At 46.3% G+C, this 15,334-nt stretch overlaps 1 protein-coding gene across 2 annotated transcripts in view; it reads right to left on the bottom strand.

The window, feature by feature from the left end:
* LOC120529827 (phosphatase and actin regulator 1-like) overlaps positions 1-15,334 on the bottom strand; it is a 269,957-nt gene that overhangs the window by 230,093 nt on the left and 24,530 nt on the right. The window lies entirely within an intron of this gene.

Here is a 15,334-nt window from a genome sequence, read left to right as displayed (position 1 = left end):
CTTTTCAACAATCAATTCAAATTTAAACGAAAAAACATAAAATCATGTGAAAATTCACAGAGAGTTATAGCTAGCAACTGGCATACTGACGTTCGCGGGCAGTGGTGGCGTTGTCACAAGAGAGGCGAACAAGAGTAGCGCACGGTGTTCTAGCACGCGAGTCGTATTCCAAACAAAGGTCATATGCCAAGCAAAATAGTTTGCGTTCAAACAGGACGTATGCCAAGCTGTAATTGCTCCAAAGCAGACGTATACCGAGGTACCACTGTATACTAGCCATTCCCCGTGGCTCTTCCCGCGTAGAAGTGAAAATAGACAATGAGGAGGGTCCTGCCCGGCTCCCCGCCCCTGACGTCACGCTTCTCCCTCCCCTCTGCCCGCAGCCTCTCTCTCTCGGATTAGCGCAGATATATCACTCCTGCAAGCGAACTCTGATACATAGCGCAATGAGAGAATTCGCAAAATCAACTGGAGTGTTCAAGCAAATTCTAGAAAAACCCGATTTAAATCTGTCAAGTAGTTCTCTCATTCGCTAGATAAGCGGAGTTAAGGCCCCCCTCCCCTCGGCCCACTGTGTGTCTCTTGGATTCGCACAAATAAATCGGTACCGCAGGCGAACTCTGATACATAACCCAATGAGACAAGTTGCAAAATCTACCTAGTATGGAGTTATGGTACATGTCCCAAAGCTGGCACGTGAGTGAGGATGGTCCTGCCTAAGTAGTTCTCTTGTGAACAGACAGACAGACATTGGACTTGGTATATATATATACATATACACTAGCTGTCCCCCGTGGCTCAGCCTGCATAGAAGTGAAACAGGACAGTAAGGAGGGCACTGCCCGGCTCCCCACTCCTGACGTCACGCTTCCCCGTCCCCTTGGCCCACAGCCTCTCTCGCGGATTAGTGTGAATATATCGCTCCTGCCAGCGGACTATGATTCTTAGTGTGATGAGAGAAGTCGCAAAATCGACTGGAATGTTCAAGCAAATTCACGACCCGAGACCTGGTATGTAAGTGAGGATGGTCCTGTCTACCTCCCCTCGGCCCACTGCGTGTCTCTCGGAGTCACACAAATATATCGCTACTGCAAGCAAACTCTGATGCTTAGTGCAATGAGAAAAGCCGCAAAATCAACTTTGATGTTCAAGCACATTATAGAAAAAAACTCGATCTCAATCCGTAAAGTAGTTCTCTTGAGAAAAGCGGACAGACGTACAGATGTTGTATTTTCTATACATAGATATGATTAAAGTAGGAATATACGTAAAAAGCTGGTTAAGTTGGCAGATGATACCAAGATAGGTGGATTAGCAGATAATTTGGAATCCGTTATATCATTACAGAAGGACTTGGATAGCAGACAGGCTTGGGCAGATTTGTGGATGATGAAATTTAATGTCAGTAAATGTAAAGAATTACACATAGGAAGGAAAAATATTAGGTTTGAATACACAATGGGCGGTCAGAAAATCGAGAGTCCACCTTATGAGAAGGATTTAGGAGTCGTAGAGGACTCTAAGCTATCAACTAGCCGACAGTGTTCAGAACCCATTAAGAAGGCTAACAGACTGTCAGGTTATATAGCGCCTTGATGTGTGGAGTACAAGTCACAGGAGGTTCTGCTCAAGCTTTATAACACACTGGTGAGGCCTCATCTGGAGTCCTGGGTGCAGTTTGGGTCTCCATAAAGACAAAGCAGCACAAGAGAAGGTCCAGAGGAGAGTAACCAGGCTGATCCTGGACCACAGAGACCGACAATGGAGGGAAGATTTGAGTCACAGAACCAAATGGTGATTAAGAGGTGACGTGATTGAAGTGGACTAAAGTGACCGTGGAGGCTATTAGGATATTAGTTTATATAGCGCCCTGATGTGTGGAGTTCAAGTCACAGGAGGTTCTGCTCAGTCTTTTTAATACACTGGTGAGGCCTCATCTGGAGTCCTGGGTGCAGTTTGGGTCTCCATAAAGACATAGCAGCACTAGAGAAGGTCCAGAGAAGAGCGACGAGGCTGATTCAGGGCTACGGGAGATGAGTTAGGAGGAAAGATTCAAAGAGCTGAGCCTTTCAGGACATATAAGAGGACTGAAGTGTTTAAAATTATGTAGTGAGTCAGTCCAGTGGATCAAGACTCTTATTTTAAAATGAGTTCATCAAGAACACGGACACTCAGTTGGAAACTTGTTAAAGGTAAATTTCACACAAATATTAGGATGTTTTTCTTTACACAAAGAACGTCAGACACTTGGAATAAGCGACCCTGTAGTGTGGTGGGCAGTAGGACTTTAGGGACTTTCAAAACTCGACTTGATTTTTTTTTGGAAGAAATAAGTGGACAGGACTGGCGAGCTTTGTTGGGCTGAATGGCCTGTTCATGTCTAGAGTGTCTTCTCTAGGAACGGGTACCTTGTGCCCATGTCCACGGGAGTTACTGCTCTGTGTGTGTGTGTGTGTGTACTCGAGGTGAGCAGGTCCTCAAACAGCTCCTGACACACTCGTGACTTTTGGGACTCGTTATCAATTCCCCCTTGAGCTTCTGCTCCTTGGTGCTGCTTACCCGCTTCTCAGATCTACTGAGACAGAACAGCAAATCCACCGGAGTTCCTTCCTAAATGGGACAGATTTTTGGACCCTTGCTGATGGGTAACGTTGATCGTTCGTGAATAGCAGCCTGCCACTCGCCAGCTAACATTACGTGGGGTGACCCATCGCCTGCTTTGTCTCCATTATGATCCCCGGGACTTTCTGGTGCCCACTTTTCTTTTTTGGTCTGTATGTTCGACCCTTGTGATGCTCAAAGACCACCTCAGTATGGCATAGTGAACAGGACCCAGACTTCCCACCCTCTCTTTGACTGGCAAAGACACTCCGGGGGTCTCTCTCCCTCTCTCTCTCTTTCAAATCTTCTCCCCAGGCCCGGCTCTCGAACACTCGAAGGTCTTCATTCTGCACACCGATTTTAAACACTCGGTGAACTTCGCTTGGATGTCATTTGATTTTCACAGAATGAAGCAACAAGCAGAGCGGCAAGTGGATCTCAAAAGGGTCCAACGGAAAGGGCGCCGTAAGGCAGGTGGACAATAGACCGGAACATCAGGCCAAATTCTGAAAACTACAGCAGCGAGAGGTCAGCCCCGCTGGGATTCCGTCCTTCTCTACTGGGTGGCCACGCGACTCAACAAGGAGACGTCACGTTCACGTTCCCCATGATGCACTGGGAATTCTAAACAGGTGACATCATCAGCACCACCGTATAAGGGTCACTGATTGCATTCCCAGCTTATTCAAGTTTGATTTCAATATCGGTTTTGTGACTCTAGCCGAGTACTTTGGACTCTGATTCGGCTTTGTAGATTTTCTTTCTGACTTCCGCTCTCAGTCCCTGTCTGCCTTTTCTCCTGGCCATCGCTTATTATGTTTTAAAATGTTTACCGACGTCTAAAGCCATTTATTCTATGCTGTGATTTGGCGGAGCTCACAGCTTCAAAATCCCAAAAGTTTTTCAGCAGTCGGCCCACCGCAGCCGGCTCCTCGCATCCCATCACGGGATGTGCTGGATGTACTTCTGGGCCAGCCCAAAAATCTGCAATTCTCGCGCTCGACAATCTTGAGATTAACCTTTTCAAGGCCTCATTATTTCATTACCATGTTAAACTTGAACATCATCTCCCAGCAGACCCTCTGTAAATTAGGCCTGTCAGATATCCTCCCCATAATTACATTTCAAAGCCTTCTGTCAGCTCCAGGGGTATTTGGAAGTCTCATTAATCTAGAAAATCTGTTAGCAAAAAAAACAAATATTATGAATAAAAAAGAAAAAAAGTAAGGCCAAGCCTAGCGTATGCGCAGCTAATCGTGAGGCCAGCAGAACTACGGACGAGCAACCAAAGCCTGGCTGACCCTAACAACGCGCGTCTCTGACCTGCCCTTCTATTTGTTCCTACCAGCCCAGAGCCGCACACCTTTGAACAAGCAGCATTACTTGTTGCTAGGCAACTGCTCTTGTGCTATACGCGCTCAGATCCTGGCGGCCCCTCGTAATCAAAACGTTAGGAACGCAAAGACGAGAAGAGGCCATTCAGCCCCAAAGAGCTCGCCGATCCAATCCACCGCAGCTGAGCAAAGTGACATGCGGGCGAGTTTGGAGGGTCCGTGAAATCCTCGGCTCTGCCACTCTGCTTCTCTCCAAGTGAAGAAAATGTACCGCAGTCGTGTGAAAAAGTAAGTGCACCCCATGGAAATGGTTGCCTTTTTCAAAAGATAGATACAGTAGATATGAAAGACACTATATAATAGATACACTGCTCAAAAAAAATGAAAGGACCACTTTGAGAACACATCAGATCTCAATGGGAAAAAAAAATCCTGCTGGCTCTCTCTACTGCTATGGACTGATATGGTGATGTGTGAGGAATGAAAGGATGGAAAAGAAAATGATCAACCGACAGAGGGACACCCCGAAAATCAAAGGGGACAAATGATGGGGTGGCAGGCAGGCAGGCAGGTGAGTCCATTTGGCCAAAATGTCATTGCAGCAACTCCAAATCGTACTCAGTAGCTTGTATGACCCCCCCAATGCCTGACAACGTGCTATGAGACGACGGATGGTGTCCTGGGGGATCTCCTCCCAGATCTGGACCAGGGCATCACTGAGCTCCTGGACAGTCTGAGGCGTCGGATGGACCCAAACATAATGTCCCACCCAGAGGTGTCCTATTGGATTGAGGTCAGGTGAGTGAGTCAATGGGATCAATGGGAGGCCGGGTATTGTGGTGCACCAGGAAGAACCAGCATAGGGTCTGCCTATGGGTCCAAGTATTTGATCCTTGATACCTAACGGCAGTCAAGGTGCCCACCGTTGTCCAGCCTGTAGAGGTCTGTGTGTCCCTCCATGGATATGCCTCCCCAGACTGACCATCACTGACCCACCACCACCACACTGGTCCTGCTGAATGATGTCACAGGCAGCACAACGTTCTCCACAGCTTCTCCAGACTTTTTCACAGCTGTCACGTGCTCAGGGTGAACCTGCTCTCATATGTGAAAAGCACCCATGGTGCCACATGGCCATAGTGCCATAAGTGACACTCCCTCGCAATGCAGGTCATGTGCCTCATTTGGGACACCGTGAGCAACACAAAGTCAAACCAGCGGTGCCCAAGGATTCTCTGAAGAGACACACATAAAGGAGTCCAATCTTCATCTCATCTTCTGAAGACTGCGGCCATGTCTCCCAAACAGGCAGCACCAGGACTGTAAAGACTTCGTTCATTTGCAGAGATAGGACCACCACACACCCCTTTCCAGCGACCTCATGACCCCCCGTGCTCTCCCAATTCGTCTAGTGACTTCACAAGAAGAGTCACCAAAGTCATGAATGTCACTGCCGAGGTCAGTAAACCTCTCGATGACGAGGTCGACACTGAGACAGACAAACTGCTGATGGCCATGCCTAAGAGGTCACTAAAGGCCTGGCTCTCGGTTTTTATCAGGACCCTCACTAGAGCAGACACTCAGACCCCTCACTCAGTTTGTAACAGCCTGAAGAATGTTCTCTTTGTTTTTGAGGACAGAGTGGTGGCTCTGAGGCTGGGGATCTGTGTCGGTAATCGAAAGGTTGCCGGTTCGAATCCCGTAAAAACAGCAGAAGTGACTCCACTCCGTTGGGCCCCTGAGCGAGGCCCTTAACCTGCCACTGCTCCGTCCTGCGTATGACGTTGATCTGAATCCAGACCTGCAAGCAGCTCCTCCAACTTACAGGGAAAACCTGGGGGTCGGTGGCCAGATTGGCACTCCAGCCACTGTAAACGGGTGCGGAGGCGTCTCCCGTTGCACGGCTGCACTCGGATCTCAATCCGGTTAGCTTGTCGTGTGCTCTTTTGAGGACAGTCGTGATTGTCGAGTATGAGCTCTCTAAATTGCGAGCAGTGCCAGGCACTGAATTTCCTCCTTCTTGTTGTTTCACTTTCAAAATCGATCCTTCATCTTGGACTCTTGCTGCTGCCACCTCTCGGACTGGTTTTGCTATGTTTGGGAACCGTGATGCACTTCAAGGTGATATTTATAGAAAATACAGAAACTGAGATAAGTAACGCAACAGCACTCAAGAGACATATGATACACGCGACTGGCTGCTGCTGATGCTGCCTAATAGAACATTAGAACACTCTGGACGAGAACAGGCCATTCAGCCCAACAAAGCTCGCCAGTCCTGTCCACTTAATTCTTCTAAAATAACATCAAGTCAAGATTTGAAAGTCCCTGAAGTCTTACTGTCCACCACACTACTTGGTCGCTTATTCCAAGTGTCTAGCGTTCTTTGTGTAAAGAAAAACTTCCTAATGTTTGAGTGAAATTTCCCCTTCACAAGTTTCCAACTGTGTCCCCGTGTTCTTGATGAACTCATTTTAAAGTCACTGTCTCGATCCACTGGACTGATAACCTTCATCATTTTAAACACTTCAGTCAGGTCTCCTCTTCATCATCTGTAAAGGCTCAGCTCTTTAAATCTTCCCTCATAACTCAACCTCTGTAGCCCTGGACTCAGCCTAGTCGCTCTTCCCTGGACATTCTCTTGTGCTGTTATGTCCTTTTTGTAGCCTGGAGACCAAAACTGCACCCAGGACTACAGATGAGGCCTCACCAGTGTGTTATAAAGCTTGAGCAGAACCTCCTGTGACTTGTACTCCACACATCAAGGCGCTATATAACCTGACATTCTGTTCTTAATAGCTTCTGAACACTTCTGTCAGTTGATAGGTGTTATATTCACTATGACTCCTAAGTCCTTCTCATAAGGTGTAATTTCGATTTTCAAACCTCCCATTATGTATTCAGACCTAACAAGACCTAAACTAACTCAAGACTTAGGCTCAGCTCTTTTAATCTTTCCTCATAACTCACCCGCTGTAGCCCCATAATCAGCCTAGTCGCTCTTCTCTGGACCTTCTCTTGTGCTGTTATGTCCTTTTTGTAGCATGGAGACCAAAACTGCCCCCAGGACTCCAGATGAGGCCTCACCAGTGTGTTATAAAGCTTGAGCAGAACCTCCTGTGACTTGTACTGCACACATCAAGGCGCTATATAACCTAATATCCTAATAGCCTCCATGGTCACTTTAATCCACTTCAGTCATGTCACCTCTTAGTCGCCGTTTGGTTCAGCGATTCCAGTCTTCCCTCCATTGTTGGTCTCTGTGGTCTAGGATCAGCCTTGTTACTCTCCTCTGGACCTTCTCTAGTGCTGCTGTGTCTATTCTGTAATATGAAGGCCAAAACTGCACCCAGGACTCCAGATGAGGCCTCACCAGTGTGTTATAAAGCCTGAGCAGAACCTCCTGTGACTTGTACTCCACACATCAAGGCGCTATATAACCTGGCATTCTGTTCTTAATAGCTTCTGAACACTTCTGTCAGTTGATAGGTGTTATATTCACTATGACTCCAAAGTCCTTCTCATAAGGTGTAATTTCGATTTTCAAACCTCCCATTATGTCTTCAGACCTAACAAGACCTAAACTAACTCAAGACTTAGTCTCAGCTCTTTTAATCTTTCCTCATAACTCACCCACTGTAGCCCTATAATCAGCCTAGTCGCTCTTCTCTGGACCTTCTCTTGTGCTGTTATGTCCTTTTTGTAGCCTGGAGACCAAAACTGCACACAGGACTCCAGATGAGGCCTCACCAGTGTGTTATAAAGCTTGAGCAGAACCTCCTGTGACTTGAACTCCACACATCAAGGCGCTATATAACCTGACATCTGTTAGCCTTCTTAATGGCTTCTGAACACTGTCTGGAAGTCGATAGCTTAGAGTCCACTATGACTCGTAAATCCTTCTCATAAGGTGGACTCTTGATTTTCCGACCGCCCTTTGTGTATTCAGACCTCACATTTTTACTTCTCATGTGTAATTCTTTACATTTAATGACATTAAATTCACAAATCTGCCCAAGCCTGACTGCTATCCAAGTCCTTCTGTGATGATAGAATGGATTCCAAATGATCTGCTTATTCTCCTAATAGGCCTACGGTGCAGGTGGTCGGGGTTATAAAGTGCATATCTGATGTGATATGGATGCTGTATAGCGCCCGACCCGACACAAACTGACATCAGAGGCACGTATAAAAACACTAAGACCTTTACTTTTCTTCAGCTGGAGGGCATGTCTTCCCCATGAACCCCCCAGCCACAACTCAGTCCCAAACCACAGTATGGTCACCAAGCACCTTCTTCTCTCACCACCACTCCTCCTCTGCAAGCTTCATCCTCCACCTCCTGACTCCGGCTGTTGAGTGGTGGTTGCTGGTTCCTTTTTATTGGGTACCCAGAAGTACTCCAGGTGTTTGATTGCTGACATCCGGCTGCACTTCCTGGTAGGGCAAAACCAGTGCCCAAAAGTGGCCAGCCGCTCCTGCGGCAGCACCCCCTGGCAGTGCCTGTGGAACCCCACAGAGATGCACAGAACTCCAGACCCCATGAAGCCCTGGGGGAGTTCGAGGCACCACTGTAACACAGGGAGGCTACCATCTAGTGTCCAGGGGGGAGATACTGGGCAGATGTGGTGAAGGGGCATCCCGGCCATCTGTCACACTGAGCAAGGATTGCAACTGTTTGGCCAGAAATGCTGCAGCTGCCTCATTTTAGAAGCTAAGATTTTCTTTCTGTTTTTTTCCAACGCTGGACGCACCTTGTCCCAACTTTTAAGGCTGATTGGTCCCTTGATTACATTCAGGGATTGACACACAGTCACGAATCAAAATGCAGTCCACTCGGAGCAGCCGCTAAGCGAAATGCAATCGGACACACAATCTGGGGACGTGAATGAAAATGCAATGTGCCGCTGTATTGCAATTTAAACAGACACTGAAAGTGAGTGCTGCGGGGAATTGCAATTGCGGATTCATTTAATACGTGTTGTGGCGGACGGCCGGCAGCTTATCCCAGCCCCGTGATGGAAGGATGGGGGAAGGCAGCTTTTCTCGGTCACTGCCTCCCCCAAAACCCTAGATGGCAGCTTCCCTGAGAGCTGGTGGTGCCCTGGATTCCCACAGGGCATCTTAGAACTTGGAGTTTGGTTGCGCAGCCCTGTTGGGTGGCATGGGTGCCGCCAGGGGCAGCTGCAAAGGAACAGAAGGACTCGTGCCATATATACAGTATATAGCCCAAAAGTACTCCCAGGTCACGAGGATGGGAATTCCAAAGTACTTCCGAGCTGAAGAAAAATCCAAGTCCCAATCTGACTTGGAAGTACCAGCAAGTCACGTGAGTGGAAGAAGAGAAGCACTTCTGGGTCAAGGACTATACAAAGGACTGGTGGGGACCCAGCAAGAAAGAGAGCCGGAGTTGGGAGGGAGGGTGACAGAGCTAGCTGCGAGGAGTGGAGGAGAGAATTGTGATTAAGTATCGTGAATGTATTTGTGTTTAATGTGGCTGGGGTGCTTGGAGGTACTATATCAGAAAAAGAGGAAATGAAATTACTTCTTAGTGCTTTTAACTTGTGTCCAGTGTGCCTGTCTGTTGGGGAAAAGGGGAGCAATTGTGCCACCAAGCGTCCACACATTAACAGTGTTAAACGTAACACAACAAAATGAAATGCACTACATGCATAGGATCAGACAGAGAGAGAGGCGGATTAACGGCCTATTATGATAGATACGATCCATGAAAGGCACTATACAATACTGATTGATTGATTTTGGTATAGTAGGCAGGATTAGATAGATGTGAAAGGCACTATATATATATATATGTATGGATTAAAGGCCAGAAGTCCACATGACCATCATCATCAAGTTCTTCCATGTGAAGCCTGAAAACCACGAGGACTGATTGAGGTCAATTATGTTAGGTAGAATGCTGGGTGGTCTCGTGGCCTTGGAACCCCTGCAGATTTTGTTTTTGTCCTTTCTGTCCTTCCTGGCCATTGGGCCTTACTTTTATTCTATGTTGAATTAGTATTGCCTCATTTTATTTTTTTATATTGTCTTTTTTTCTCTTTCTTCATCTTCAGCAATTGGAAATGTGCTATGTAAATACCGTATTTACTCGTGTACCACGTGCCTGCGTGTAAGACGCGCACCGTAATTTTTACAAAGAAAATCGCAAAAATCGTTTTGCCCCGTGTACGACGCACGTTGTGATTGTATAGGAAGCGTTAAGAGAGAGAGAGAGCGCGAGAGCACAAGCAAGCGAGCGAGAGAGCGAGCCCAAGAAGAAGAAGTAAACATTACAGAATTACATTTCCTCGTGTATGATGCGCACCTGATTTTCTAATGCTCATTTTTGGGAAAAAATGTGTGCATGGTACGCACGTAAATACGGTAAATATTGTTATTGTTGTCATACATAGATAGACCGACATGTGAAAGGCACTATATAATGGACTAGCTGTGTGTCATCTTCAGGACAAAAAATAACCCAAAGACTCCCTAGCTGTTTTTCTTTTTTGGTGAACTTGCAGTGGCATCAGTTAAGTGGGCCGGACGGGTTTTTTCTTTTCCAAGATGGATGTGTAGTCGAGTGCAGCTGTGCCACAAACTGATCAGGACAGGCTGGAACCGGTCTCAGGCGAACGTATGGTAGCTCATTGTGTGAACGTACGACAAAGCTGAGTTTGTATGCTTGGGTTGAATGAGAAGTGAAGTGCATGCCTGCGCCATCTAGTGGCTGTAGTTGAGCACGAGCAGAGCGGACTGCTCCACACTCACACACACACACACACACACACACACACACAGGTCTGCCATTTATATATGTCTAATATAGATTGTTTCCATCTACTGCATCTCTCTATTTGTCCCAAAGAGGAAGTTTAGATAAAACTAAAGTAATTGATGGCTGTGACCACCAGGGGGCATCACCAAGCCCCCAAACCGCAGATACAACCACAACAAGATAGTCCCTGGTGCAAATAAGCATTTTTGTTTAGTTACAACAATACCTTTAACAGGCTTCTTCTTCTTTTAGCACAGCAAAACAATCTTTTTCTTCTCCTACCTCCTCGACTTCCCCCATGACGACTGTTGTCCGGCTCCTCTCCCAACTCCGACTCGCCTGGCTAAGATCCAGTGGCTCCTTTTAACTGTGGCTCAGGGGTACTGCCGGTGTCAGGGCATGGCCAACTGGAAGCACTCCTGAGTCAAATACAAGTAGGGATTGTGAATTCCTGCAGCACCTCCCGGTGGCTCCCACTAAACCCAACAGGGCTGTCCCTCGGAACTACAGATCCCAGCATGCCCTGTGGGTGCCCATGTGGGGAGTCCTAACTCAGGAAGGCTTCCGTCAGGTGTACTGGGGGAGAAAAATGTTCAGCAGCACTCCTAAATTGGCCCGTTTGTGGTTGGGGTGTCTTTGTGTGTTTGCCTTGCAATGGTCTGGCGTCCTGTCCAGGGTTTGTTCCTGCCTTGTGCCATATGTTACCTGGCATAGGCTCCAGCAGACCCCTGCAATCCTGTTCCGGACTAAACTGGTTGGAAATGATTATGCCAAGTGAGTGAGTGAAGATATTTGAAGGCTTTTTCCGAGTCTCACGTATTTCACGTATTATGCCAATCGTCTTTTCTGAAGGATCCCTGTAGTTTATTATCATGCATTTTATTCTATATTTGGATTTTTAATAATAATGAAATGCAACATAAGCTGAATATTCCCACATTTGTAAAAAGCAGTTTTTACATTTGCCGCCTTAAAAGTGCAATGTGAGTAAGAGAGCACCGTGTTAAGACTACACCAGCATAAGTAATGCTGGCAATTGCATTCTAAAGTAGACAATTTCCATAAGCAGAACAAGCAGACCCTCGACACAGGAGGAGCCCCCCAGGCCTTCCACGCTGGTATTTTGCTCAGCAGTTTCATATCCTGGTGCAGAATTCGGTGCCTCACACAATGAAATCCTCCGTCAAAGCTAATTTAGCATGAAATCGACTGAGGAACGTGAGGCTCGGTGTGACTCGGCTCGCGGTCTGCTATTTGGTATCACGATGGGCTTTATGGTGAGCAAAAAAACATAAAATAAAATAAACCGTAAGCTCCTCATCTCCCCTTACAGTTCACATCTGACATAAGTCAATGACTTCAGCATAATTTATATAGCGCCTTTCAGAACAGGCTTCATCACAAATCGGAATGAATGATAAAAGATGGAAATACTGAACAAGAGCGGGGCAGAGCCAGGAATGCCATTAGAATAAATGAATCCAGTCAGATAAAGGGGGCAGCACACGACCAAGACGGGCTCATTTATAAGAGCAAAGAAAACAGGAATGGGAGATTTAAAGTGCCAGTCAACAGAGTGCTGCGTTTTGTTACGATCATTAGGACAAACCAAGACGGGGAGAGCAACAATGTCTGCTAAACACAACAGAGGTGGATGACCCCTGGGAATAAATCTGGGGGAGTTTGTATCCTTTCTGTGTCTATTATATAGTGCATTTTCTATTTGTCTATCTATTATATAGTGCCTTTCATATCTATTTATTGTCACAACTGTGTGAGTAGGAGGAATCTGAGTGGACCAAGTCAAGGTAATCACCTGCCAAGCCAGCGGATGAGACGGTGCACTAATCCCACTTCTGTTATCTCTGCAGGCCAAATACGGGAAAACCTACCAGACGCACCACTAATGAGGATGTTTCTGGTTCTGGTGCCACGGGTGGCGTTCTGACCATGGACAATGTCACTGGTTTTAGTCTTTAAAGCCATTATCATTTCATCATCACATCATTTCAATTCAGGACTCAAACCAAAGCACATGAGTGTGCAATCAAAACCCATTTGCAGCCAGGGGCAATATATGGGTGGCTGTCCCAAACCTTTTTGTGTGTGTTGAGGCTGTTCTTTTCACACTATCTATCTATCTATCTATTATATAGTGCCTTTCATATCTATCTATCTATCATATAGTGCCTTTCATCTATCTATCTACTGTATCTATCTATTATACAGTGCCTTTCATATCTATCTCTATCATATAGTGCCTTTCATATCTATCTATCTATCTATCTATCTATCTATCTATCTATCGATTATATAGTGTCTTTCATCTATCTATCTATCTATCTATCTATCTATCTATCTATCTATCTATCTATCTATCTATCTATCATATAGTGCCTTTCATCTATTATATAGTGCCTTTCATATCTATCTATCTATCTATATTATCGTGCCTTTCATATCTATCTATCTATCTATCTATCTATCTATCTATCTATCTATTATATAGTGCCTTTCATATCTATCTATCTATCTATCTATCTATCTATCTATCTATCTATCAATATCAACACAGCTGTTGTTCGTTTAACTATTTAAGTTCCTGAGCACACCTGGCCATTCACTTTGCTCCACCTTCCTGATCTGAGTTTGAAGTTTCCTCCATTAATCAGATTCCTTCCAACAGTAAAGTTATCATTCAAAGTAAAACTCAAAGTCCTTATTTCTTAATAAAGACAACGTTGACCTCCCGAGTAAGTGGATGATCGCAGGAAGTCCTAAAAGGCACAGGTGTGACTGAGCTGTCCTCTGCACTCTATTTGCAGCACAAACCAGGCCTGGAGTGCAGATGGGGTGTCCGCACTCTTACACAACCAGACAGACGTGTGTGCTCAGTGTGACAGACATGCTGCCTTTTGCTCCTCACGCTGCGTCTGAAGTTCAGGTTCCTTTGATGATCTGGGGGGGCCGGGGCTCATGCTGTGCCTCTTTAATTTGGCCTTCATGGGTTGGCACTCAGATCACCGCATGGTGGATGTCATTGATTTATGAAACGGCACCGAAGAGCACTGAAAATCCCCTCTAGTGTCAGCAGTGACACCGCCACACTTCTCAGCCCTCCCTCTTTCACTTACACACACACACAGTGCAGCAGGTGACTCGGTGTACTGGTTTGCACCTTACTGGTTTTTCTGGTCCCACTCCTGGCCTTCCATCCCATTCCCAGCTACTTTCTTCCGCTTCTCCAAACTGCGTTCCTGTTTTGCCCTCCAAGAGGCGCTTGAATCGGCCCGCAGTCCACGTGGATTCTTAAAACTGGCTGACAGCAACCAGACTGGGAAATGAATCAAAGTTGTGGACAGAAGGAGAATCACAGCCAGAAAGAGCAGAACGACTGAGCGACTTTAGCAAAAACAAACTGGTAGTCAAAAAGGCGCGGAGGGATTCAAAACACCAGAAGATGAGAGACGATGTAGCGGTTTTAAAGAATTCATTCAAATCACGGATACCAGGGGCTGCGTCACGTTGGTATTTACAGTATGACGCTGATGCCAGGCAGGGCACCGTCCCTCACGACTGGAGGAGACATCAGCGATGGAAACACAAGATGGCGACGCGGTAAATAACTTTAAAATAGTAGTAATTGTAATAAAATCTTCCCGGGAGTTGGTCTCATCCGTTACGAGAGATGGACGCCTGAAGCGCAGCCCCGTTAGCAGCGGTGTTGGTTTTTCTCTTCTGTTTTATCATCCCGAGGTATCCTGTATTAATTAAAACTGAAAATGGCTTTGCCTTCCGCGTCCTCATCTCCTAATTGCGAACCGGGAGCATCGACTTTAACTGGGCTTACCGCTTCACCCGCGGAGCTTCAAGGCCGAAACGATCTGACCGAACTGAAGGGAGTGATCGCCGCAATGGCCGCCTCTCAAGAAAGATATAAAGAAAGCAATAAAGTCTTCCCAAGAGGCTAATCAAAATCAGTCAACTGAGACCGAGGAAGTCACTTGGACGAGCGATGAAACATATCGAAAAAAAAAAACGATGTCCAGATGAACAGAATCAACTTTCTAGAATTTGCATATTGTTATTATTTATGAATATTATCAATAATACTTTATTTAAATTGTAACTTGTCTTTTACTCCACCTGATCGCCTGAGGTTATAAATGTAGAAGGGTAGGTGGGGAGAAATTAAAGAGTACAAAACCTGATAAAGAGTGGCCATTCTGACAAAGGCTACACATTAATAATACAAAAGGGGAAAGTCGAGGAATGTATTACTCTACCAAGACAAAACACCCATTCTCTCCGCTCCTGTTGGGTCTTGAAAGTCCCCCTAAGCACAGAGACCCTCAGATCCTTCATGCTGTGGCTGTTACTGTTAAAGTGCGCTGCCACCAGAAGATCGACACTGGTCTGATTGATATGAAGTCTACGGGAGTTCATTCGCTGGCGCAGTGTCTGTTCAGTTTCCTCCAGTGTTGGGGCACCTTGTTGTCTGCATAATCCATCCATTATCCAACCCGCCTAACTACAGGGTCACGGGGGTCTGCTGGAGCCAATCCCAGCCAACACAGGGCACAAGGCAGGAAACAAACCCTGGGCAGGGCACACACAC

Source organism: Polypterus senegalus, chromosome 5 (assembly GCF_016835505.1).
Source record: "Polypterus senegalus isolate Bchr_013 chromosome 5, ASM1683550v1, whole genome shotgun sequence".
NCBI classification, from domain to species: Eukaryota; Metazoa; Chordata; class Cladistia; order Polypteriformes; family Polypteridae; genus Polypterus; species Polypterus senegalus.
The sequence above is the reverse complement of the archived record's forward strand: the minus strand, read 5'-3'. Positions and strand labels throughout refer to the sequence as shown.